The sequence below is a fragment of the Budorcas taxicolor genome, chromosome 15 (genome assembly GCF_023091745.1).
Source record: "Budorcas taxicolor isolate Tak-1 chromosome 15, Takin1.1, whole genome shotgun sequence".
Classification (NCBI taxonomy): domain Eukaryota; kingdom Metazoa; phylum Chordata; class Mammalia; order Artiodactyla; family Bovidae; genus Budorcas; species Budorcas taxicolor.
In genome coordinates this window covers 47,586,602-47,612,848 of record NC_068924.1, presented here as the reverse complement: position 1 = coordinate 47,612,848, position 26,247 = coordinate 47,586,602, and the positions used below count along the sequence as shown (strand labels likewise).

Here is a 26,247-nt window from a genome sequence, read left to right as displayed (position 1 = left end):
CATGTATCCATTCTCCCCCAAACTCCCCTCCCATCCAGGCTGCCACATAACGTTGAACAGAATTCCATCCACAAAACATTGAACAGAGTTCCATGTGCTATACAGTAAGTCCTTGTTGGTTATCAATTATAAAATAATAGTCTGTATGCAATGTTCCCAAACTCCCTAACTGTCCCTTCCCTCTTCCTTTTCCCCAGCAACCCTAATCTCATTCTCAAAGTCTATGAGCCTGTTTCTTTTTTGTACATAAATTCATTTGTATAATTTCTTTTTAGATAATGGGTGTTACTCTTTATCCTTAGCTTGAAGGATAGCTTGAAGGAAAATCTCATGTTCTTGTCCTCTCCATCATCCTTCAAGTTACCCTTTATCCTTAGCTTGAAGATCTCCCTTTAGAACTTTTCTCACTATGCCCTGTTGTGTGCACATCACTTGAATTCAATTTCAAGTACCAACCTATACCTCCTATGCTTCCCTTTCATTATCAATAAACATTAAGCCTGAATATTTAGTTTTTCTTAACTATTTGCAGTAATATACAACTCTCTATGAAATTTAATATTTCCTTTACTTAAAGCCTTGGGCATCTTATAGCCACTAAACCTACAATTTCTATACAGGTAAACTTTTTTCTTTCATATAGCTGTTTTTCATAGGAGCAGATTCATCTCTTAGTCTCTGCCCTTCAGTGATTACTTCACCCATAACACTGTATGCTTCCAGGGCCTCCTGTGAGTGGCTTTGTCTTATCATTTTCCAAAGTCTTCAGGGTTTTTCTTGCCTGCTAGTGAAAGTTGCTCAGTCGTATCCGACTCTGTGTGATCCCATAGACCATACAGCCCATGGCATTTTCCAGGCCAGAATACTGGAGTAGATAGCCATTCCCTTCTCCTGGGGATCTTACCAACCCAGGGATCAAACCCAGGTCTCCATCAATTGCAGGAGGGTTATTTACCAGCTGAGCCACAAGGAAAGCCCAAGAATACTGGAGTGGGTAGTCTATCCCTTCTCCAACAGATCTTCCCACCAGTTCCCTAATATTTCTTCCTGAATGGCATATAATATATGTTCATATGTGTGTGTCTTTAACTCCAGTAAAAGTAAAATATGAACTTGCTAATTATAAATATTTCCTTTGATTAATTGTACAGCTTATTTTTGGGACCATTAAAACAACATATAAAGCATAAAGACAAGGAGAAATCCTAAAACAACAGATTTGGAACAAGAAAAATCTCACGTTCTTGTCCTTTCTGTTATCCTTCAAGTTTTCTCCCTGATAGATTATCTCTGAGACAAAAAATGATATCTATGACCTATCTCAGGTCAATTGCAAGAGCATTTATTGCTTTCTTTCTTTTTTTTTTCTTAAAATTTATTCATCTACTGTCAAGGTTTTCCTTATGGAGACCTACGTTCAGGATCTCTCCATTGGGCAAATACACAACATACCAGAATAGATGCTTTGCAAATTAGAATGTAACACTACTACACACATTTGAGAAGTTTATTTCCTAGTGATTTTATTCAATACATGTTAATTAAATGTCCACTATGATCCAAGTATTATTTGCAGAAAATGGGGAACAAATATCAACTTATTTATTGTAGGCATATGAAGTAACTATATTGTGCACAGTGCTTGGAATTCAAAAAGTGATGTCCAAAAAGTGATGACCATTTATTGAATATGTTTTGTATTGTTCTGTTTTTAAGGTTTTTAACTTTTAAATTGCTTTATTTTCCTTGGATTAAGATACTCACATCATTTTGTTGTTAAGTCGCCAAGTCACATCCGAATATTGGAGTGGGTTGCCATTTCCTTCTCCAGGGGATCTTCTTGACCAAGGGATCAAACCCACATCTCCTGCATGAGCAGGTGGATTCTTTATCACTGAGCCACCAGAGAAGCTATTGATAGCATTACCTTATTTTTTAGTGAAAACTGAGACTTTTTACTATTAAAAATAATACTTTGATCTAAATTCTATGGACTATTGACCCAGAGAAAATAAAAAGGTAGTTTGTGTCCTCCAAAATTTTACAGATCTAATTTAGTAAATATTTTGAGATAGACGTCAGAGTGTAACTAAATCATGATGGGATGGGTTTTTAAAGAAAATACACTAAATATTTCAATCAGTTTGTTCTTCCTCAGAATCTGAAAGAAAATATCTCCTATTTTAACTTCTTAACTCAGCACAAAACACATACAATATAGTATATGTTTATCAGATGCTACATGTCTGACATAGAGCCCCACTTGCAATATCATTCCTCCACATACACTCCAACAATCTCTGTGATTTTTCTCAAAAAAAAAAGTGTGCTATTCTCTTTATCTGGAATGTTACTTTGAGAGATTTAACTTGGTTATATAAGGAATATTTGTTCAATGGAATCTGAATACCATGGAAGTCAAAGCTCTACAGAAGTAAATATTGTGAATAATTAGAGAAAGTTGAGCAACAACAGAAGACTGCAGTAAACAAACAAGCAGATATATAAAATAGACAAGAGTGTCTTCTGTCTGAAAGAGTATATCTCTTATGAAGAAAGTACTAAAATAGTTTCCTTTACAGGTAATAGTTTTACATTTCTAATGTGAAATGAAATTCATATTATATACATAAGACAAAAAATTAAAACATGAAAACATACCCTCTGTCCTTTTGCCTTCCTTCTTCCCTACTACGCATTATTTATATAAAGTATGCATTGACAAAACTGCCCCCATCTGCAGCCATACCTTCTGCACTATAAAGAGCAATACTCTCCTGGAACCAGTAAGACAACTCCTTAAAACTCTTTGATCTTCTAAGGGCTCAGAATAACCCACCACTTTGTACTTGCAAATCTGGATCATGTAAACTGTCAAAAATACGTCTTTTAAAGTACAGTTGTCTCTCTCAAAAAATTTATATAACTGTGCTTTCAGTTCTAATAGGGGGAACAGTTCTGAGAGCTTTTTAAGATGCTATTCCTGAGTTATAATCCTCAATTTGGCTCAAATAACATTTTCTATTTCTTGTTGTTATTCAGTCTCTCATCCATGTCTGACTCTTTGTATATTATTTCATATATAATATATTTCATGGACTTCAATACTCCAGGCTTCCCTGTCCTTCACTGTCTCCTGGAGTTTGCTCAAACTCATGTCCATTGAGTAAGTGATGCCATCCAATCATCTCACTCTCTGTCATCCCCTTCTCCTCCTGCCTTCAATCTTTCCCAGCATCAGGGTATTTTCCAATGGATCAGTTCTTCACATCAGGAGGCCAAAGTATTGGAACTTCAGCTTCAGCATCAGTCCTTCCAATGAATATTCAGGATTGATTTCCTTAGGATGGACTGATTTGATCTCCTTGCAGTCCAAGGGACTCTCAAGAGTCTTCAACACCACAGTTTGAAAGCTTTAATTCTTCGGCTCTCAGTCTTCCTTATAGTCCAACTCTCACATACATATGTGACTACTGGAAAAACTATAGCTTTAACTATACGGATCTTTGTCAGCAAAGCAATGTCTTTGTTTTTTACTATGCTGTAGCCCTTTCTATTTCTTAGATTAGTTTTTTTCATTGACACTAACTTCATGAGTCCTAATATCCTTCAATAGCAAGAAGAATATTCTTCTATTCTTCCTTGGTTATTAAATATTGATTTTTTTACTGCTGCTGCTGCTGCTAAGTCGCTTCAGTCGTGTCCGACTCTGTGCAACCCCATAGACAGCAGCCCACCAGGCTCCGCCATCCCTGGAATTCTCCAGGCAAGAACACTGGAATGGGTTGCCATTTCCTTCTCCAATGCATGAAAGTGAAAAGTGAAAGTGAAGTCGCTCAGTCGTGTCCGACTTTGCGACCCCATGGACTGCAGCCTACCAGGCTCCTCCATCCATGGGACTTTCCAGGCAAGAGTACTAGAGTGGGTTGCCATTGCCTTCTCCTGTTTTCTTACAGGGCAGGAAAAAAAAAAAAAAAAAGAGTCTTTAATGATTAAGAATTAACGGTTATGTGCGTTTAATCTAATTGGGAGAATAAATTGCCTAGGAAGTGGAATCATTTTTTCAGTGGAATCATAATCAGATAAAAGAGATGTGGGGGGCACTCAAAGAGAAAATAGTTTGTACAAAAACCACAGAAAATTGTGAGCTATGGCAGGGCTGTATATAAATAAACGTGTTTCATATGTGTTTCCTAAGCAGAAATGATGGATAATAGAAAGCAAAGAATACAAAAGGTGAAGTTAATGTTTTAAGCCAAATGATTTAACATTTTAGGTTTTAAGATCATCTTTTTTGGAAGGTAAAAAAAATTCATCTTCCAGCAGCTGGATGAATGGCTTAAAAGACATGGCAGCTCAGTGTGATGAGACTTGGATGGGAGACTAAGTCAGAAAGGTATTTGTGATAGTCCATACATTATATTAAGAGGAGATGTGGTCTAACAAAAGAATAAAAAGAATTCAAAATCTGTTGGTCTCATTGTCTTTATGTAACAGAAATTGGAAGGGATGAGGCTAAGAGTGTTCTTGGGTTGAGAATTATAGCAATGAATGACAAAAGACAAGCTGAAGGAACTTTGTGTGTATAGATGTGTTTGTTTAGAAAGAGGAGAAAGATATCTTAAATACTGAAATTCATTTTTATAGCATAAAACTTGAATTATTAGTGTTACATACAGGTCCAATTTTGATTCAAGCTGAATTTCAGGATCTAAAAGATTTAAGAAATTCAGGGCTCTAAATCCATACTCCCTACAATCTCATGAATTTTTCCTCAATGAACTCTCTGCCATTCACCCACTGAGCTCTATCTCAAGTCCTCCAATGAGAGAGGACTCTCTTTGTTTTCTCAGATAGCTTGCTACATTTCAGGTCAGCTCTGAATGTCAAACAGATCTTCTATACGACATCCTTAAATGGGCTCCTTCTAAATTCCTTGTTAAATTCCCAAGTCTGCAACCCCATGATGCACATTAGCTATGAGTCGTGGCAGTGAATTGCACAGGATCTGAAGTCAGTCAACAGAGTTTAAATTCGACACAGACAGTTATGGAACTTTACATGGTCTCGATTTCATTACTAGAGCCATATGCGTGGATAGAAACATATTACAGTGTGATTGTATTATATGACATAATCCATCTAAATATTTGGAAGAAAACATAAGATGTATCCATCTGTCAATAAACGCCAGTTTTTAATAAATGAACTTTTACCTTTTTCTCACAAATCACTTGAGATATTAAAAGAGCATTTTATCTGAAAGAGGATTTCTGCTGAATTACTTGAAGGGTATCTTTTCTTCCTGCATCTTTTCTAGTCTAAACATGTATAATTTCCTGATCTCTTAACAAATAAGCTTTCCATTCATCTATCAGCACAGATATTATTCTCTAAAGGTCCTTCATTCTGTCAACTTCACTTTACAATTTGTCACCAAGCATGACTTAATTGATTTTGAAATGCTGTGAAAAGCATAGGACACATCTTCCTAGAGTTTGATCACTTAATTACTGTAAGATTATATATTTTTTGTCCTGGAATTATATGATCAGAAACCAAGCTTCCAGTTTCCCACACTCAGTGCAGAATTTCAAACCCAAAGACTTACCAGGAATCCTCCGTGGTGATACAGGTCAAAACCATAAAGCAGAAAATGATCTGATGTTTCAGATTGTGAAGGATGAAGGCTTTGTACTATAGCATGCACCTGGGGGATTGGTTTTTACCAGTCCCTGGTGAGCTTTCAGGGTCACTGGAGACAGGAATGAAAAAGGCACACTGTTCAGAACATACAAGATTTATTCTCTAATGGTTTTTCATCTAAAAAAATTCTCAAACTTTCGTTTCACCTTGGGACTGGGAAATAAAATGAGCCTCCTTTTAAAAATTCCTAAGAGAAGACAGTGCCCCAAGACCACACACAAAAAAAATCAATGATGCTTATTAAAAAATAATGAAATAATAAAGGTAGGCAATAACATCTTGAGATATTCAGATTGATCAGTGTGGACATGCTGGCAGAGAAGTGAAAATATGTATTTTTGTAGTTTAATTCTAGTCGGGGTACCAATATTTCTTATTTAGGCACATGGTTGGGGCTGACTGGGAATGTTCACCTCAAAGCCTCAGTTACCAGTCAGTTTCTAATCTTCTTCTGGGCAAAATCTGGCGACACAAATCTATTCTGATTCCAAACCATCTTTCTCCAAATTGTCCCAGTTATGTTCAGAGTGGTCATGAAAAAATAATATACATTTTCAAAATTTTTAGTGTTCTAAAATTGATATCAATTTCCCAACCTGAAACTGTTATTTATGTCAGGTATTATACTTACTTGGTTTAATCAAGGTTAATGACTCACTATAGGGATTTTAAACTTTAGCATCAATAGGAGGAAGGAAAATATTTCAATTTTCTGATAAGTACAAGAGACAAGTTATCAACCCTGGATTACTTAAAGGCCTTAATTAAAATCACACTGATTTTGCCCTATGTCATTGGGTCAGGCCCTATTTAGAAGCTCTATTCCTTTTTTTTTTTTTTTAATTGCCATTATCATTTATTATCAGCCCAGTGTTACGTCCTTGGTTTTATGATGCAAACAAAAAATTCAGTGCAAATAAAAGATTAACATGATGTTTTGGTAATGCTTAGACCAAACAAGTGATTATTTTAAATTTAATTTTTTTTCTTTTTATATATATATTTTTTTAATTTTTATTTTTACTTTATTTTACTTTACAATACTGTATTGGTTTTGGCATACATTGACATGAATCCGCCACGGGTGTACATGAGCTCCCAAACATGAACCCCCCTCCCACCTCCCACCCCACATCATCCCTCCGGATCATCCCCGTGCACCAGCCCCAAGCATCCTGCATCCTGCATCGAACATAGACTGGTGATTCGTTTCTTACGTGATGGTATACATGTTTCAATGCCATTCTCCCAAATCATCCCACCCTCTCCCTCTCACCAAAGAAGACATACGGATGGCTAACAAACACATGAAAAGATGCTCAACGTCACTCATTATTAGAGAAATGCAAATCAAGACCACAATGAGGTACCACTTCACACCAGTCAGAATGGCTGCAATCCAAAAGTCTGCAAGTAATAAATGCTGGAGAGGGTGTGGAGAAAAGGGAACCCTCTTTCCTTTTGAATTAAGAGACTCATTGACCACATCCTCTTATTAAACAGCCATAAAATCATCATCATCTTAGAAAAAGCAATAGTATAGGATTGAAGGCAGATATACAGATAAGCCAGCTCAGCCTGGATCAGGGTATGTGCATGTCTTCACACCTGGGCACCCAGTGATTCACATCAGCAGATTGAAATAAGCCACAGCTGAGTAGCTGCACTGGAGAAATAAAACCCAAAACCAGTGCATATAATCAAGTAAAAAGAAATAAGTTAAAGTGAAATGTGAAAAATAAAAACAAGCCTGGACATCCCTTGTGGAATTTTCTGCGTGAAAATAGATGTCATTAGCAGGCAGAGAGAGAGGGATCATAGAAAAGCTTATTTGGAGAGAGATCTGTTTCCTCGGTGCCAGAGTAGACTCAGGTATCTCAAGCATTAGAATATCATTCAAATATGAAGGTAAATGAAACTCTTATTTATGCTACAATCCAAATGAACCTTGAGAACATTATTCTAAGGGAAAGCAGCCAGAAATAAAATGTCAAATATTGTTTCATTTCACTTATATGAGATGTCCAGAGAAGTGAAATCACAGACACAGAAAGTCAATTAATGTGTGCCATGAAATGGGGGCAGGAGAATGGGGAGTGGCTGCTAGAGGGGGATGGAATATCTTTATTGGGATGATGAAAATGTTCAGGAATTTGATAATAGTGATGAATGTCTGATTTTTTGGACATATCAAAAACCAGAGTCGTATACTCTTAAAAGATTGTGCTACATAGTATGTAAATTATATCTTAATAAATTTAAAAAATGATTCATTATAATATACAGAAACCATACTAAAACTATTATTAGATATATGCTTTTAAATTTAGAATACATAAAATAAATGTGGTGATGTGATTTAATGATCAAGATGGCAGCTAAGCTCAAATATAGCTGTTAAATATTTATCCTGGGGAGAAAGTTTATATTGGAATTTGACATTCTACTCAACTTTTTGGTAAACACCTTAAACTGTTCTAAAAATATATTTAAAATAATTAAAAAGCAGGAAATATCATTTTATAGCTGTGAAAATAAGTTTTTTGAGTTTGGAACACCTCTTCCTCTACATTCCCTCATTAGGAAATCATGTAAATTATTGTCATTATTATTATTACTGTTCTGAGAATAAATTCTTATTATGAGAATTTGATAGAATTTTTATGCATTTATTTTCTGAATACTCCATTCATTATATATTTATTCATAATTAAAATGTGTCATGTATGTGTAGGTCACGAATATACAAATAAATTAGAGTGATCTATAGTATACACAGCATGAGTGCTACTAGGAGGGATAGAGGAAAAAAGGAAAATGGCTAAACTCTTTAAAGGAAATGCCTAACTAGAATCTAAAAGCAGGAAAGCAGTCAAGCGGCGGGGGGGGGGGGGGGGGGAATGCATATTTGCATATGTAATATTAGGAATAAAATATAGAATCAACAAATTTTGTACTTTATGTTGAAAATACAACAATGTTTATGTTAGGGACCAAACGACGGTCTCTAGGACCTGAGTCATGTTTACCAAAAAGAGACAGGATATGCGCTCATCCTGCCTGGCCAATCATGTAACGCCAGCTATTCCTGTAACTGAGACAAAGAACTGCCTGTATATAAGCCGCCATACTCCTTTGTTCGGGGCTCTTGTCGGATTCCCTTGTGTGGGATGAGGCTTGAGCCCTAGCGCGCTAGAGATAAACTCCCTTCTTGTTTTTGCATTACTGTGACGGACTTGCTCTCTGGGTCGGTTCGGAGATACGGGCTCGGAGCATAACAGTTTATATGAAAATGCCAGGTGACTCAGCAGTAAAGAATCCTTTTACAATGCAGAAGACACACAGGAAACATATATTCAGCTCCTGGGTCAGGATTCCCTTGGAGAAGGAAATGGCAACCCACTCCAGTATTCTTGCCTGGGAAATCTCATGGACAGAGGAGCTTGATGGGCTAGAGTCCATGGTGTCACAAAGAGTTGGACATGACTTAGTGACTAAGCAACAAACACCTCAAGCAAATGGAAGATGAGAGAGAAACCATTTTATTTTTCATAAGATTGAGAGAGGGAAAGTGAAGTGTTTGTTGCTCAGTCCTTCTGTGACCCCAGGGACTATAGCCCACCAAGCTGCTTTGTCCATGGAATTTTCCAGGCATGAATACTGGAGTAGGTTGCCCTTTCCTTCTGCAGACAAATAGTCTTAACTGTCCAAAATCTTATTTAGGATCAACACAGTGCATTTAATATTCATATCTCTTTAGACTTCTTTAACCTACAGCAATTCCTCAGACTTTCTTTTATCTTTTGTTTTCATTTCAAAGGATTTATTTTCTTACTATATTAAAGCTTTACGTTGAAGTCTAACACATGTATACAAATCATTTGTTTGCAAGCTTAAATAATTTTTCACAATATAAGCATAAGTATGTAACAATCCATTTGAGTAATATAACATTACTCGCACCTACAAACCCCTTCCTGAATTTTTCATTACATCATAATTTCTGCAAGAAAAGGAAGACACACATTCACTATTGTATTGTTTTATGTTTCTTATTCTCATTAACCAAGTAAAGCCCACATTTCTTCTGGCAGGTAATTGTCATGGGCAAATAGAATCTGGAAACCAGCTTACATGCTGGCAAATTAAAAATAACAACAGTAAAAACTAACAATTAGAAAATTCTGGAATCACAAATAACATGGATTTTTGTTGTTTTGTTTTGAAAGATTGTTCAGTTCAGTGCAGTCGCTCAGTCGTGTCCGACTCTTTGCGACCCCATGATTCGCAGCACGCCAGGCCTCCCTGTTCATCATCAACTCCCGGCGTTCACTCAGACTCACACCCATTGAGTCAGTGATGCCATCCAGCCATCTCATCCTCTGTCGGCCCCTTCTCCTCCTGCCCTCAATCCCTCCCAGCATCAAAGTCTTTTCCAATGAATCAACTCTTTGCATGAGGTGGCCAAAGTACTGGAGTTTCAGCTTTAGCATCATTCCATCCAAAGAAATCCCAGGGCTGATCTCCTTCAGAATGGACTGGTTGGATTTCCTTTCAGTCCAAGGGACTTGCAAGAGGCTTCTCCAACACCACAGTTCAAACGCATCAATTCTTTGGTGCTCAGCCTTCTTCACAGTCCAACTTTCACATCCATATATGACTAGTGGAAAAACCACAGCCTTGACTAGGTGGACCGTAGTTGGCAAGATAATGTCTCTGCTTTTGAATACACTATCTAGGTTGGTCATAACTTTTCTTCTAAGGAGTAAGCGTCTTTTAATTTCATGGCTACAGTCACCATCTGCAGTGATTTTGGAGCCCAAAAAAATAAAGTCTCACACTGTTTCCACTGTTTGCCCATCTATTTTCCCTGGAGTGATGGGACCGGATGCCATGATCTTCGTTTTCTGAATGTTGACTTTTAAGCCAACTTTTTCACTCTCCTCTTTCACTTTCATCAAGAGGCTTTTTAGTTCCTCTTCACTTTCTGCCATAAGGGTGGTGTCATCTGCATATCTGAGGTTATTGATATTTCTCTTGGAAATCTTGATTCCAGCTTTTGTTTCTTCCAGCCCAGTGTTTCTCATAATGTATTCTACATATAAGTTAAATAAGCAGGTGACAATATATAGCCTTGACATACGCCTTTTCCTATTTGGAACCAGTCTGTTGTTCCATGTCCAGTTCTAACTGTTGCTTCCTGACCTGCATACAGATTTCTCAAGAGGCAGGTCAGGTGGTCTGGTATTCCCATCTCTTTCAGAATTTTCCACAGTTTATTGTGATCCACACAGTCAAAAGCTTTGGCATAGTCAATAAAGGAGAAATAGATGTTTTTCTGGAACTCTCTTACTTTCTCCATGATCCAGCAGATGTTGGCAATTTGATCTCTGGTTCCTCTGCCTTTTCTAAAACCAGCTTGAACATCAGGAAGTTCACGGTTCACGTATTGCTGAAGCCTGGCTTGGAGAATTTTGAGCATTACTTTACTAGGGTGTGAGATGAGGAAAAGCCTGAAAGTATTATTTATGGTAAATTTTATAAACAGAACATTTTTACCCTATGGATACAGATCTGCTTGGTCTTTGCACCATAGACAAGTGGATTGAGAAATGGAGGTACCAACAGATAAGTGCTAGGAAAGAGGATGTGAATATAAGGTGGGATGTGAGAACCAAATTTGTGTGCAAAGAATGAGAAGAAACCAAGGGGGTAGAACTGGAGAAAGACACAGATGTGAGTGATGCAAGTATTGAATGCTTTCAACCTGACCTCCTTTTGGGGATATCAAAAAACTGTGATAAATATCTGCATATAGGACAATGTAATTAACGTGAGTTCAAACATTGTAATGTTGAAAGCCACAAACATACCATAGATTTTGTTGACCATGATATTTTCTGCAGCCAGTTTCACAATGGCCATATGCTCACAATAGGAGTGGGAGATGACTGCTCTATAATAAAACTGAAACTGGAACTTTATCAGTACTAGGGATGGGGTTATAAGAATGGCAGTCCTGAGTGTTACTTCAGCTGCTATTTGGGTGACTAGACGGGAGCTAAAATGGCAGCATGTCTGAGTGGATAACAGATGACTACACAGTGGTCCAGGGCCATGGCCAGCAAGATGCCTGATGCTATACTCTGAAATGTGTGAAGAGCCACATTTGAAGCAGGCAAGAATCAAAATATATTTCTAGTACATGAAACCAGAAGATTCCAAGCATCTTGGTCACAATACTGGTAAGAAGCACAATATCTGTGACTCCTAGCATGCCTGGAAAAAGGTACTTGGGCTCATGGAGCCTGGGATCTCATTTGATGATGATCAGAAGCAAGGCATTTCTGATCGTAGCCGTGAGATACAGGACACGGAATGGAATCTCAATCCAACACTGCACAGACTCTAGACCTGGGATCCCTATTGGTGTCAACACAGAAGGCATGAAGACTGTGATGCTGGAAATAGGCAGTGTCCTTGGGTCTCCCGACACAAACAAAGAAACATTTCTCTGCCAGTGCTACTCCCTCTTCTACTTCCTATTTTCCTCCAAAGTCGTTGTACTGAGTGTGTATGATTTTTTAGAGCTCAGAACACATCATTCACCTCATTCATACATACAAGGTAAAAGAAAGATCCATAAAGACACATCATTTTTTTTTAAGGAAAGGCATCCACAGGACCTAAAAATATGATGTGCAACTGTGTTAAATAGAACCAGCTAAATTCCAAAGTAAGGGAATCAACTGCTGACTTTGTTATTTCATTTCAGAACTGTGGACCAAAAAAGTATACTTGTTTATTTTACTTGGCAATTCTGTTTTAGTCAGAGGTTGGTGATTCTCTCCATATTTCACGTTCCAGTTACTGCTTCAGTATTCGGTTATTCTCAGTTGTCTCTGAGTCAAAAACAGTTGGTCTGGACTAGTAAGAGTTCGACCATTACATTAGTGCAGAATGCTCTCTAAGAGAGAGAGTAAACATACAAACGTTTTGTTACTTAAAAGCAAACTACGTTTGTCTATGTATGGATCTATGTTGTCTGCCTCTGTGTCAGATGAAATGTGTTTTCAGGAGAATGTGAGGAAGAGTTTTAGGGAAGGTCATTCAAATACATGTACATTCGCAGAATCTGGATCAAGATTTCTCTCTATGTTTTTACTTTGAAACATGTATAATATCATAAAAGAAAAGAATCGCCAGTCCAGGTTTGATGCAGGATACAGGATGCTTGGGGCTTGTGCACTGGGATGACCCAGAGGGATGGTACGGGGAAGGAGGTGGCGGGGGGGGGGGGTCAGGATTGGGAACACATGTACACCCATGGTGGATTCATGTTGATGTATGGCAAAACCAATACACTATTGTAAAGTAAATAATAATAATGAATATAAGTTCAATTTAAAAAACTGTGGTAAGTTTTGGCTATGTTTATTAATAGTGGAAATACTTAAATTTCTGTTGGTAAAATAAATAAAATAAATTCTATAATATACATAACAAGGTAATTAGAGTGGAGGGACCTTCAGGAAGCAAGAGAAGAGCAGACAAATGTAGAGGTAAGGAGGGACTCATTCTTTATAACTAAAGGATATAGGAATATCTGTTGTATGTGTGCTAGTCGTTCAGTCATGTCCGACTCTTTGGGACCACATGGACTGTAGCCCACCAAGCTCCTCTGTCCATGGGATTCTCCAGGCAAGAATACTAGAGTGGTTTGCCATTCCCTTCTCCAGGGGATCTTCCTGATCCAGGGATTGAACCCAGGTCTCTCATATTAGAGGCAGATTCTTGATGTCTCAATCACCAGGGAAGCCAAGGAACATCAGTAAATGGGTAAATTAATCAGAATATAGACTTTGTTCTTGCATTTAAACTTTCCAGAGCTATCATTACCATGAGACATGATTAATTTAGGCTCATTAATTCTTAATGAGAAATAGGTAATCTGGAACATGGGTCATTTTTGTGGACTCAGGCATAAGAAGTTGATAGAAAATGAAGGCTTGGAGGGACATGTTCCTTAAAAGAAATCAAATATAGAACTATAAATGGAAGACAGAGAGCTGATCAGGGGATTATAGAAATGTTTAAGAAGATAAATTTAAAGTAAGCAAAGAAATTTAATCATACTCAATTCACTGATAATTGAATTTTTTCTGAAAGCTTTTGATCTTATGTGTTATATGAAAGTTATCTGATCAAAATCATTACCCATTAACCATTATACATTTTGAATCAAAAAAATTCTCAGACCATGTATTAGAGAAATATTAGTAAAGCTGTTAAAATAAGGTTAGGTTATTTCATTCTTTCATAGACTTTTGAGTAAAATTGGTTTATGTCAGTAAACTCATGAACAGCTAACACTATACTGAGTGTCAACAAATAGGGCAGCAATGCAGGAAGCAGCTGTGGTTCGTGGTGCTTAACCTCAAGTGAAAGAAACAAGTCAGCCAGAATCACTTTAATGCAGGAAGTCTGCATCAGTTGCCGTGTATTTTAGGATAAATTGGTCACTAAACTAACTGTAGGTTAGCACCCCAATGACTCATTTTATGGTCAATTCATACATCATTGACTCTAACAGTAGTAAACTTTTTCTGTCTCAAAGATAATCAGGGATAGAATAAAAATCCTTTAAGAACTATCAGGGTGTCTGACTTTTTCAAGAGGAAGGAGCAACATTTGAGCATGGTCTGACAAGTACAGAGAGTGGGATGGCAGGTGGGAAGTGCATAAGTGAGTATAGGGTTGATAGGATAGAGTGATTATAGGTGGTAATGAAAAGTTACTGAGGTAAACTTGGGAATAGGGAGGCTTATTTGTCAAAAGTTGGAAACTGGTTCTGCTCTTACCAGATATCTGAAGAGCACTGTCAGTTCTTCATATCAACCTCACTCAACTCTTATCAAACACCAACTCTTCTTAATATTTTTGTATTATATATTCTGCAATGCTTTCTATCTGGACCATCTGTAACAGCACCTGGCCAATGTCAAAATCCCACATCCATTTGGTGCTGGAACCATCTGCAATGGGTGGACATCTCAGGGATAGCCTTTCATGCTTTTCTCTTATCTCTGTAATACAGACTTTCTTCATCTTTTATATGTTTGTCTGAGATCATGTTTTTGTGTTCATTCTCCAATATAACCAAGATCTGTATTATTTGGAGGCATAGCATCAATTTATTCAATTTAAATTGAAGAAGAAAGCTGCTAGCTATCAATTTTAATACCGTTAATGAATGTGTGGAGAAAGACAATTTATAGCCCTTAAGTGAGGGATTTGTTAGCCAGCAGTCAAACCACAGGAGACCAGCAGGTTTTAGTTATGTCATCTTGGGTTCATCCACACCTATTATCCCTGAAATCATTACCACAACTTGCAGACACCTCCTTACTCTTCTCTTTCCTAAAAGGCTAAATAAGTGACATTTATATACACCAGTTTTCTTTGTATAAGTTGAGTTCCTTTTCTACTGTTTTCATCAACAAAAAAATGTCTAAAGTCTAATTAAATATAGACATGATCCTTTGCCAACAAATTCAGTTTTTAAATGTTTTTAATTAAATGTAATCAAAAAATGTTTTTAATTTCTCTTAAATAAATATTTTAAATATTTGACTCTTCCCTTTCAATGAAGGAATTCTGGAAAGAAAAAATCTGAACCTATAATGTTCTTTTATTACATGCATGCATGCATGCTACTAGTCGTATCCTACTTTTTGAGATATTATGGACTATAGCCCACCAGTCTTTGTACATGACGTTCTACAGGCAAGAATACGGGAGTGGGTTGCCATGCCCTCCTCCAGGAGATCTCACTGACGCAAGGAATAAGCCCCCATCTCCTGCATTGCAGATGGATACTTTACTGCTGAACCAACAGGGAAGCCCAATCAATCTCTCTCTGTCTCTAAATCCATCAATAAATCTATCTATCCATCTACATCCTATTGGTTCTGCTACTCTGGAGAATCTTCACTAATCCAGTGGTTTAAAAAAACTCAATTGGAATTTAAAAGTTATGGTAAGGTTCTGATAAATAGCTGTAACTCTTATTTTATGAATTGATGTGCTCAGTTGCTAAGTCATGTCAGACTATTTGCGACCCCAAGAACCATAGCCCACCAGTCTTAGACTCTGTCCATGCGATTTATCTGGCAAGAATACTGGAATGGGTTCCTAACTCCCAGAATAATAGAATATTGGATCAGAGAATGGTAATATTCTCATTTGTGTGCAAGGATGACACACATAATGCCAAATTTATACTTTATTTGTAATGGGCACAATTTTTAATTCGAAAAGTCTTAAAGAGTATATTAATAAAGGTAACAGCCTTTGTCATAAGTCATATTAACAAAGTTATAAGATGTATGGTTCATATGAAAAGTGTTTTGTATCATATAATTGTTATATAATAATTCTTGTTACTGGAAAAAATAACTGGAAAGTAAAAAATAGTAATTAGTAATAGAGAATAAAAATGTTACATTAAGATACATTTCTGTGTATGATAAAATAAAACACAAAATTCTGTACTGAAAACTACAAACATTGTTGAGAGACAGTAGACAAGAACTAAAGCAACAGAGAGCTATGTCACCTATATATATTAGAATATTGTTAAGACGTCAGTTCCTTTAAATTTAACCTGTAAGAATCCCAACACATATTTTGTCAATAATTCAGAAACTGATTCTATATTTTATAAGGAAACTCAAGGTGACAGATCCAAAGTAATCTTTTAAAAAGTATAAATTTTGAGTATTACAATATCTTCAATTAGTACTCAATATAAAACCATAATAATCAAGACATTTGGGGATCATCATGGATATAAGGTTAGATTACTGATTCAGAATGGAACTCTTGGAAGAAAACCCACTCTTATATGATCAGCTGATATTCTACCAAGTTGAGAAGAAAAGGCAAACATAAACTAAGCAGTAGAAAATGAGTGTCTTCCTCTGCAGTGGTGGGAATAGTATTGTTATGTATTTATCTAAACCTTTATCATTTGTCATTATATGATCATTTATGATTTATCTAAACCTTTATCACTTATCATTTTTAACAACTAAAGGATATAGGAGCATGGGTAAATGTGTTATTTGATTGGTATAGAGCCTTTTTCTTCTTTATTCACAGCTACCATTACCATAAGATCTGGCTAATGTAGCCTCATCAATTCTTAATTAAATAGATAATCTGGAATACTTGAATCATTTTTTGTGAACCCAGACATAAGAAATTAACAGTGAAGGGGTAAAAGAGTGAAGGGGTGAATAAGTTCCTTAAAAGGAGTTAAACATAGAATTAGAAATGGAAGGCAGAGGGTTGACATTGGGACACCAGAGGTAACTCAACAGAGGCTACAGAGAAACTAAGGAAATTTTCATTATTTCTCAATTCACTGAGAACTAACTTCTCCGAGAACCTGGGTTCATGCCTTATGTTAATGTTCTTTTCTAATTGAAAGCATCAGTTGTTAAACTTTATGTAATTAGAATCAGGAAATTCTCAAAACAATACATTAGAGATGTGTTCATAATTCTGTAAATATAAATTTAGGTAATCTCTCAGAGACTCTCCTCTAAAGTTTCTGTAAATCAGTAATCTCATGATAAAATAACATGTATAAAATCATGTAAGAAACGATCACCAGTCTAGGTTCGATGCAGGATACAGGAGGCTTGGGGCTGGTGCACTGGGATGACCCAGAGAGATGGTATGGGGAGGGAGGTGGGAGGGGGGTTCAGGATTGGGAACTCATGTACACCCGTGACGGATTCATGTTGATGTATGGCTAAACCAATACAGTATTGTAAAGTAAAATAAAGTAAAATGAAAAAAAAATCCTATATTGAATGTCAACAGATAGGGCAGTAATGGAGGAAGGAGTTGTGATTCATGATGCTAAATCTCAAGTAAAAGAATGAAGAGATAATTTTAATGTAGAATCCCTGTATCTGTTTTCATATTTAGAATAGACTAGTCATTAAAGTAAGCTATTGAATACCCATAGGTTTTCTCCCCAGTGACTAATTTTATGATCAAGCTTTACATCACTGACTCTAATAGTGGTCAAGTTTCCTTTCTTAGATAATCACACAAAAAGGATAATAAGAATTAGAATAGGAGTCCTTTGAGAACAAACACTGTGTCTGACTTTTTTGAGAGGAAGAAGCAACATTTGAGCATGATCAGACAAGTAGAGAGAAGGTATCAGGTGGGAAGTACAAGAGTGAGTAAAGGTTGAGGAGATGGGGTGAAAAGAAGCTGGTAATGAAAAGTTATGTAGATAAACTTGAGAACAGTGAGACTCACTTGACAATTGTTGAGAGCTGGTTCTGCTCTTACCAGATGCCTGAAGCGTGCAGTCAGCTTCCTATCACTATCACCTATGGTTTAGAATCCTTAATTCTTCTTATTCTTTTCCATTATGAGTCCTGAAATGCCCCTTGTTTCTATCTGCACCTTCTGTAACAGCACTCAGTCAGTGTCAGGAACTCTGAATCATATGGTGCTGGGCCATCTGCCGTGGATGGATATCAGTGAGATAAATCTTTCATGCCTTTCTGTTGTCTGTACATTACAGACATTCTTCATCTTTTATAAGTCTATGTGAGATCATGCTTTTGTGTTCATTCTCTAAAAAAACTCAAAATAAGATCTGTATTATTCTGGAGCATACCCTCAATTTATTCAGCTTAAATAGAAGAAAATCGCCAGCCACCAATTTGAAGTTTCCTAATGGATTTGTGGAGGAGTTATGGACACAAAATGAGGGATTTATTAGATACTAGCTAAACCACCAAAACAAGACCAGGAGCTGACTGTGGCTCAGATCATGAACTCCTTATTACCAAATTCAGACTTAAATTGAAGGAAGTAGGGAAAACCGCTAGACCATTCAGGTATGACCTAAATCAAATCCCTTATGATTATACAGTGGAAGTGAGAAATAGATTTAAGGGCCTAGATCTGATAGATAGAGTGCCTGATGAACTATGGAATGAGGTTCATGACATTGTACAGGGGACAGGGATCAAGACCATCCCCATGGAGAAGAAATGCAAAAAAGCAAAATGGCTGTCTGGGGAGGCCTTACAAATAGTTGTGAAAAGAAGAGAAGTGAAAAGCAAAGGAGAAAAGGAAGGATATAAGCATCTGAATGCAGAGTTCCAAAGACAGCAAGAAGAGATAAAAAAAAAAGCCTTCCTCAGTGACCAATGCAAAGAAATAGAGGAAAAGAACAGAATGGGAAAGACTAGAGATCTCTTCAAGAAAATTAGAGATACCAAGGGAATATTTCATGCAAGATGGGCTCGATAAAGGACAGAAATGGTATGGACCTAACAGAAGCAGAAGATATTAAGAAGAGGTGGCAAGAATACACAGAAGAACTGAACAAAAAAGATCTTCACGACCTGGATAATCACGATGGTGTAATCACTTATCTAGAGCCAGACATCCTGGAATGTGAAGTCAAGTGGGCCTTAGAAAGCATCACTATGAACAAAGCTAGCAGAGGTGATGGAATTCCAGTTGAGCTATTTCAAATCCTGAAAGATGATGCTGTGAAAGTGCTACACTCAATATGCCAGCAAATTTGGAAAACTCAGCAGTGGCCACAGAACTGGAAAAGGTCTCTTTGTGGAAGACAGGCTTCAAAATTTCTGTCAACTGAAACCAGAAGATGCCTAACATTGGGGAAAATACAAGTGCTAAGTGCATGTCTGTGACTCCCAACATGGCTAAAAATATATATAGAGATAGATAGATAGATATAGATATAGATGTATGGAGTCTGTTTTTATACTTATCACTGTAATTAGGAAATTCCCAATCACAGCCACAAGGTACATAACACAGAATGAATCCCGATCTAACACTGCACTGACTCCAGGCCAGGAATCCCGATGAGTGTTAGTACAGAGGGCATTCAGACTGAGCCACTGGATATGAAATATGACCATAATGATTTGATTAGTAGATTTAAGAAGTGGTATGGTACTTAGCAGCAGCAGCAGCATGGCGTGTCATCTTCTAATTGATATCAAAAAGTGATGGATTAAAGAGAAGAAGAAATTCATTTATTTTAGCTGAACATACTTTAGATTGGGGTTATACTTCCCTTGTATCTCAGTCTTTAAAGAGTCTGCCTACAATGTGGGAGACCTGGGTTCGATCCCTGGTTCAGGAAGATCCTCTGGAGAAGGAAATGGCAACTCACTCCAGTATTCTTGCCTGGAGAATCCTGTGGACAGAGGAGCCTGGCAAGCTATAATCCATGGGGTCGCAAGAGTCGGACACGACTTAGTGACTAAACAACCACCACCACAATTTTTTTTATTATTGAAATCTGCATAAAAGATAATATTAATAATATTTAGTAACTTTAATGTGCACACTATGTTGATTTAATAGATTCACAGATTGCAATATGATTTCCACTGTAGTCTTAGGTAGCATCTCTACCGTACTAAACACTTTATTTTTCATGGTGGTAATAATCAACATCTAAATACTTAGCATGTTTGATGTTTATAGTACAGTCATGTTGTCTACCAAACTATAGAATGCCTTAGGTCTCCAGGTCTTATTTATCTGCTAATTGCACATTTGCATCCTTAAACAGTATCTCCTCTGTTCTCTCACCACTCAGTCTCAGGTAACTGCCATTTTATTCTGAGTTCATCTTTTTAAAGGTTTCACACATAAACCTTTTAATGCAGTATTTATCTTCCTTTGTCTGATTTATCTCACTTAGCATAATATCTTTAAGTCCATTACTATGGACAAGATTTTCCTCTTTATTATGGCTGAATAAACTAATTATTCAGGAAATGCAAATCAAAATCATGAGATATCACTTCACACCTTCTAAAAGAGCTTCCATCAATAAAAGAGCTTCCAACAACAGATAACAAGTGTCAGTAAAGATGGAGAAAATAGGGAAGCTTTGCACAGTTTTGGTGAGTATGCAAATTTGTTCAGCCTACGGAAAACAATTTGGAAGTTCCTAAAAAATTCAGAAAAAGATCTACTGTATGATCCAATAATTCCACATTTGTGTGTGTGTCTAAAGGAAGTAAAAACATGATATTGAAGAGACACATGCACACCAAGCACATCCATGTTTACTGAAGCAATATTTACAATAGTCAAGATATGGAAATAATCTTAGTACCTGTCAATAAATAAATGATAAAGAAGATATATATATATCTGATGAAATCTATATCTTATTGTTTCTATTTTGACTACTCTTTTCTAATTTTCTATCTCTTTTGAATGCTTACAATTCAAAAGTAGTATATAATATTTAGCTAAACACAACATGAATATATAATATATATATGTGGATATATGTAATATGTTGCTCAGTGGTAAACGTGTCTGCCAATGCAGGAGATGTATGTCCGATCCCTGGATTGGGAAGATCCCCTAGAGGAAATACCAGTCCACTCCAGTATTCTTGCCTGAAAAATCCCATGGTCAGAGGAGACTAGTGGGCTACAGTCGATAGAGTTAAAAAAGAACTGGACACTATTTAGTGACTAAACAACAAATATATATAAACATAATTAAGAAGATATTTAAATGTTTTAAATTATTTTATGTTTTTTACCTTACCTAATTGATATTTTTCTAGGTCTGAGTCTCATTCACAGCAAAATTGGTAATTCAGATCAGATAAAATTTTGTGTTGTAGGCCAAATTTCTATGTTGTAGAAATTTTAGCAGCATTCTTAAATCCTACCCATTAGATGACAGTTGCCTTGTCTTGTCATGATGAACAAAAATGTCTTCAGATATTGCCTCATATCCCCTAGATATGGGAGATGAGGTACATCACTCTTGATAGCTAACTGTTATTCTAGAGTCTAAACATTGGGAAGGATATTTCAAAAAGAAAGAATTAGTACGAAATTACATAAATGAAACATGGTGAAACTGTGAATCAATTAATAGCCTTCACAGAAAACTTGAGTCCTAAGCAGAAATGATGATTGTAGACGGTATTGAAACAGAGAGAATATCAAACGTAAAGTCACTATTGTAAGCATACTTTCAAAATTTCGTATGGCAAGTGAGCTCTTTTGCCTTTTAAAAGTTCAGTTTGATAGCATCTTGATGAATGGCTTAAAGGGATGAAAGCTAAGGACATGGAGATAAGATAAGAAGATAGTGTGGTAGTAGGTGAGTGGTGTCACAATACCAGAGGAGTAACAGAGAAGCAGACTATGTGAGGCCTAATTACCTGACATGGGGAAATTGAAATGGGGATAAAAGTGTTTTGGATTTAAGAATTACAGCGTTAATGTTCAAAAGACAAGGCAAACTGCATACGTCTATATGTTTAGAAGAGGGAAGAAAGAGACTTTCCTTGCTTAAAATCATAGGCCATGGAAACAACATTATCTCATATGCAGAATAAACCTTGAAACATTAGTGTTACAGCTCTAATTCTACTCAGATAGATTACAATAAAAGTTTTCAGGAATTTAGGGGATTTAAATCCAAACTACAAACACCTCACAAATATTCTCCCTCTATGAATTCTCTGACATTCCCCCACTGAGCTCAAGTCCTCCACTGATAGAGAACTGTGTTTTCTAAGATAGCTTGCCACATGGCAGGAACTCCGAATATCACATAGATTGTCTTTACGTTGAGTACCAAAATGTCTCCTTCTTAATTTTTCATAAAAATCCAGAATCTATCTTCCAAAAATACCATCAACCAGGGATCATGATGATTTATTGAACGGGATCTGAAATTAGTCAAGAGAGTTTAAATCCTGCATGCCACTACTTACTTTGCATGCTCTACAGCCAGTTATAAAACTTAACTTCAAATTGTCTCCATTTTTTTATTGCTAAAACAACGCTCACAGATAGAAATACATTCTAATGTGATTACAAGGAATTAATGGCTCAGTTCATGTAAATAATTTTTAAAATATATAAAATGTATTTTTCTGTCACTAAATGCCAGATGTTAATCCATAGAAGTTCATCCTCTCCTTCCCATAACTTTAGATACCTGATGAGCATGTCGCATGAGTGACTTCAAGAGCCTCATTCCCCGTGAATCTTTCCAGGCCTAAATGGGTATTATTTGCTAATCTGTTAACAAATAAGCTTTTCATCCATTTATCTGCCCAGAATACTCTCTAGAGGTCCTCCCAGTTGTCAACCTTATTAAAATGTAACACCAATTATGTTATTAACTGATTTAGAAATATCCTGGAAATCAGGAGACTAAGTCATCCTAGTGTTTGAATGCTCAACTAACTATAAGATTCTACAGATATTTTAAAATCATCTTACCATTTTATTGGATCACATGGTATTTGAGTTCTCCATTTCCCTACACTCAGTGCAGAGATTCAAGATCAAAGACTTACCAGATGTCACCTGTGGTCAAACTACCGCACAGTTGCACTCATCTCACATGCTAGTAAAGTAATGCTCAAAATTCTCCAAGCCAGGCTTCAGCAATACGTGAACAGCGAACTTCCAGATGTTCAAGCTGGTTTTAGAAAAGGCAGAGGAACTAGAAATCAAATTGCCAACATCCGCTGGATCATGGAAAAAGCAAGAGAGTTCCAGAAAAATGTTTATTTCTGCTTTATTGACTATGCCAAAGCCTTTGACTGTATGGATCACAATGAACTGTGGAAAATTCTGAGACAGATGGGAATACCAGACCACCTGACCTGCCTCTTGAGAAACCTGTATGCAGGTCAGGAAGCAACAGTTAGAACTGGACATGGAACAACAGACTGATTCCAAATAGGAAAAGGAGTATGTCAAGGCTGTATATTGCCACCCTGCTTATTTAACTTCTATGCAGAGTACATCATGAGAAACGCTGGACTGGAAGAAACACAAGCTGGAATCAAGATTTCCGGGAGAAATAACAAGAACCTCAGATATGCAGATAACACCACCCTTACAGCAGAAAGTGAAGAGGAACTAAAAAGCCTCTTGATGAAAGTGAAAGAGGAGAGTGAAAAAGTTGGCTTAAAGCTCAACATTCAGAAAACGAAGATCATGGCATCTGGTCCCATCATTTCATGGAAAATAGACGGGGAAACAGTGGAAACAGTGTCAGACGTTATTTTTTGGGGCTCCAAAATCACTGCAGATGGTGACTGCAGCCATGAAATTAAAAGACGCTTACTCCTTGGAAGGAAAGTTATGACCAACCTAGATAACATATTCAAAAGCAGAGATATTACTTTGCTGACTTCGGTCTGTCTAGTCAAGGCTATGGTTTTTCCAGTGGTCATGTATGGATGTGAGAGTTGGACAGTGAAGAAGGCTGAACACCAAAAAATTGATGCTTTTGAACTGTGGTGTTGGAGAAGACTCTTGAGAGTCCCTTGGACTGCAAGGAGATCCAACCAGTCCATTCTAAAGGAGATCAGCCCTGTTATTTCTTTGGAAGGAATGATGCTAAGGCTGAAACTCCAGTACTTTGGCCACCTCATGCAAAGAGTTGACTCATTGGAAAAGACTCTGATGCTGGGAGGGATTGGGGACAGGAGGAGAAGGGGCTGACAGAGGATGAGATGGCTGGGTGGCATCACTGACTTGCAGGTGAGTCTGAGTGAACTCCGGGAGTTGGTGATGTACAGGGAGGCCTGGCGTGCTGCAATTCATGGGGTCGCAAAGAGTTGGACGTGGCTGAGCGACTGAATTGAACTGAACTGAACTGAATACCCACAGAAGTAATGGAGTAGGAAACTTTTTGCTATTTCAGCTAGTGAAGATGAATATTTCATAGTATATGGTGTACATGGACAATTCGTTTTCACAAGTTCCTGGTGAGTTTTTAGGTTCACCTGTGAAAAGGGTGAAAAAGAGAAAAGCATCTTATGGTTCAGAATATACAAGATTCATTATCAGTGTTTGTGCCTCTAAAAAAAAGAAATTCTTAAACTTTGCTTTCACTTTGGAACTGGGAACCAAAATGATCTTCCTTTTAAAAATTTCTAAAAGAAGACAGTGCCTCAAGAGAGGACAAAACAAGTCAATGGTACTTATTTATAAAAATAATAAACCAATATAGGAACATAGAAACATCTTGAGATTTACAGAATATTCAGTATAGACATGCTGACTGAGAAAAAAGGAATATTTCTGCAATTTAATTCCAATCTGAGAAGCACTCATTTTTAAATTTTAGGCCCATGAAAAGGGCTAACTTGGGAAATTTCACCTCTGAACCCTCAATCATCTGTTACTTTCTGAGAATCTTCCATGTGAATTTGTTGAAACGAGTCATTCCTGTATCCAAACCAGCCCTCATCCAATTGCCTCAGTTATGTTCAGAATTATCACGAAATGTTGATATACATTTTCAAGGATTTTAATACCATTCACAATATCAATAGTAACTTCCCATTGGGATCTATGTTCATGGTAGGTATTTATTTAGTTGAGTTGAGGCACAAAAGAGTGTACCTTATATAAAGGATTTTAAGATTTAGTAGCTAGAAAATAAAGAGGAAAATGTCCTCTTCTCCATTTCATACAAGGAAAAGTCTCACAAGACTGTATTATTTGCATTTACCTGAGGGCCAGTGTGATTTTTCTTGAAGTCATCCTGGTTTTGTTCTGTGTAATTGGGTCTGGCCCTGTTTCATAGTCCTGTTCTGTTTCCACTGACAGACGCTTTGATCCCATCTTATCCATAGTCTATCCTTGAAATAATGTAGCATTGAGGACATTTACATGTGAGGCTAGCTCACCCTGCATTAGGAGAGCTGGTTGTGTGCCTCTTTTCCCAGCTGAGCCCGCGGTGATTCAGGTCAGCTGACTGATATCAGCGAACAGGAAAAAAAAAAAAAATGTGTATCACAGTGTCAAACACCCACCAAAGTTAACAGAATTGCCCTTAGAAATAACTAAATTCAAAGGCTTTAACACTTTAACAAGAATTTAAAATTTTAATTGTTATTTAAATATTTTAATCTAAGATTTTGCTTCTCATTACTTATTTTGGTGGAAATATTTCCCTTTGTCCTTGGTATTTTTACAAAAGTGTGTTAGAGGTGTAAAGATTTAGACATGAGGCCTTTTAAGTATTAAATTTGTTTTTATGTGAAAGTAAGTGATCTGAATCTTTGCGGTTTTCCCTCTTACCACAGCACTATATAGGGATATGCATTGAAAAAGCAGTTGGTCTCAGGGGTTGAAGAAACAGACAAAGCAATTAATAAATGACAAATGTTACATGGGAATCTGACTTTAATACAAAAGGATTATTACACCAAAAACAATGTGAAGGTAGGAAAAATAGCAGTGGGAAGCACAGTGCATCAATGAGAAAGGAGGCGTGCAGAGGATGGGTAATGTGTGCAGTAAATGGTCACGTTAATATTAACAAGTCAGTCTGTCAAGTCTTTCCTTAAAAGTTTCCTCCTCCTACAGGTAAAGGCCCTAAAATAATCCAGGAATTCTAATACTATCAGGAGATAAAGTAAAAGTTAACAGCAACTGTTTAAGA

General features: G+C 36.8%; 1 pseudogene; it reads right to left on the bottom strand.

Annotated features, from left to right (window-relative positions):
• Window positions 1-11,244: 11,244 nt before the first annotated feature.
• LOC128059878 (olfactory receptor 52A1-like) lies at window positions 11,245-25,433 on the bottom strand (annotated as a pseudogene).
• Window positions 25,434-26,247: the final 814 nt, after the last annotated feature.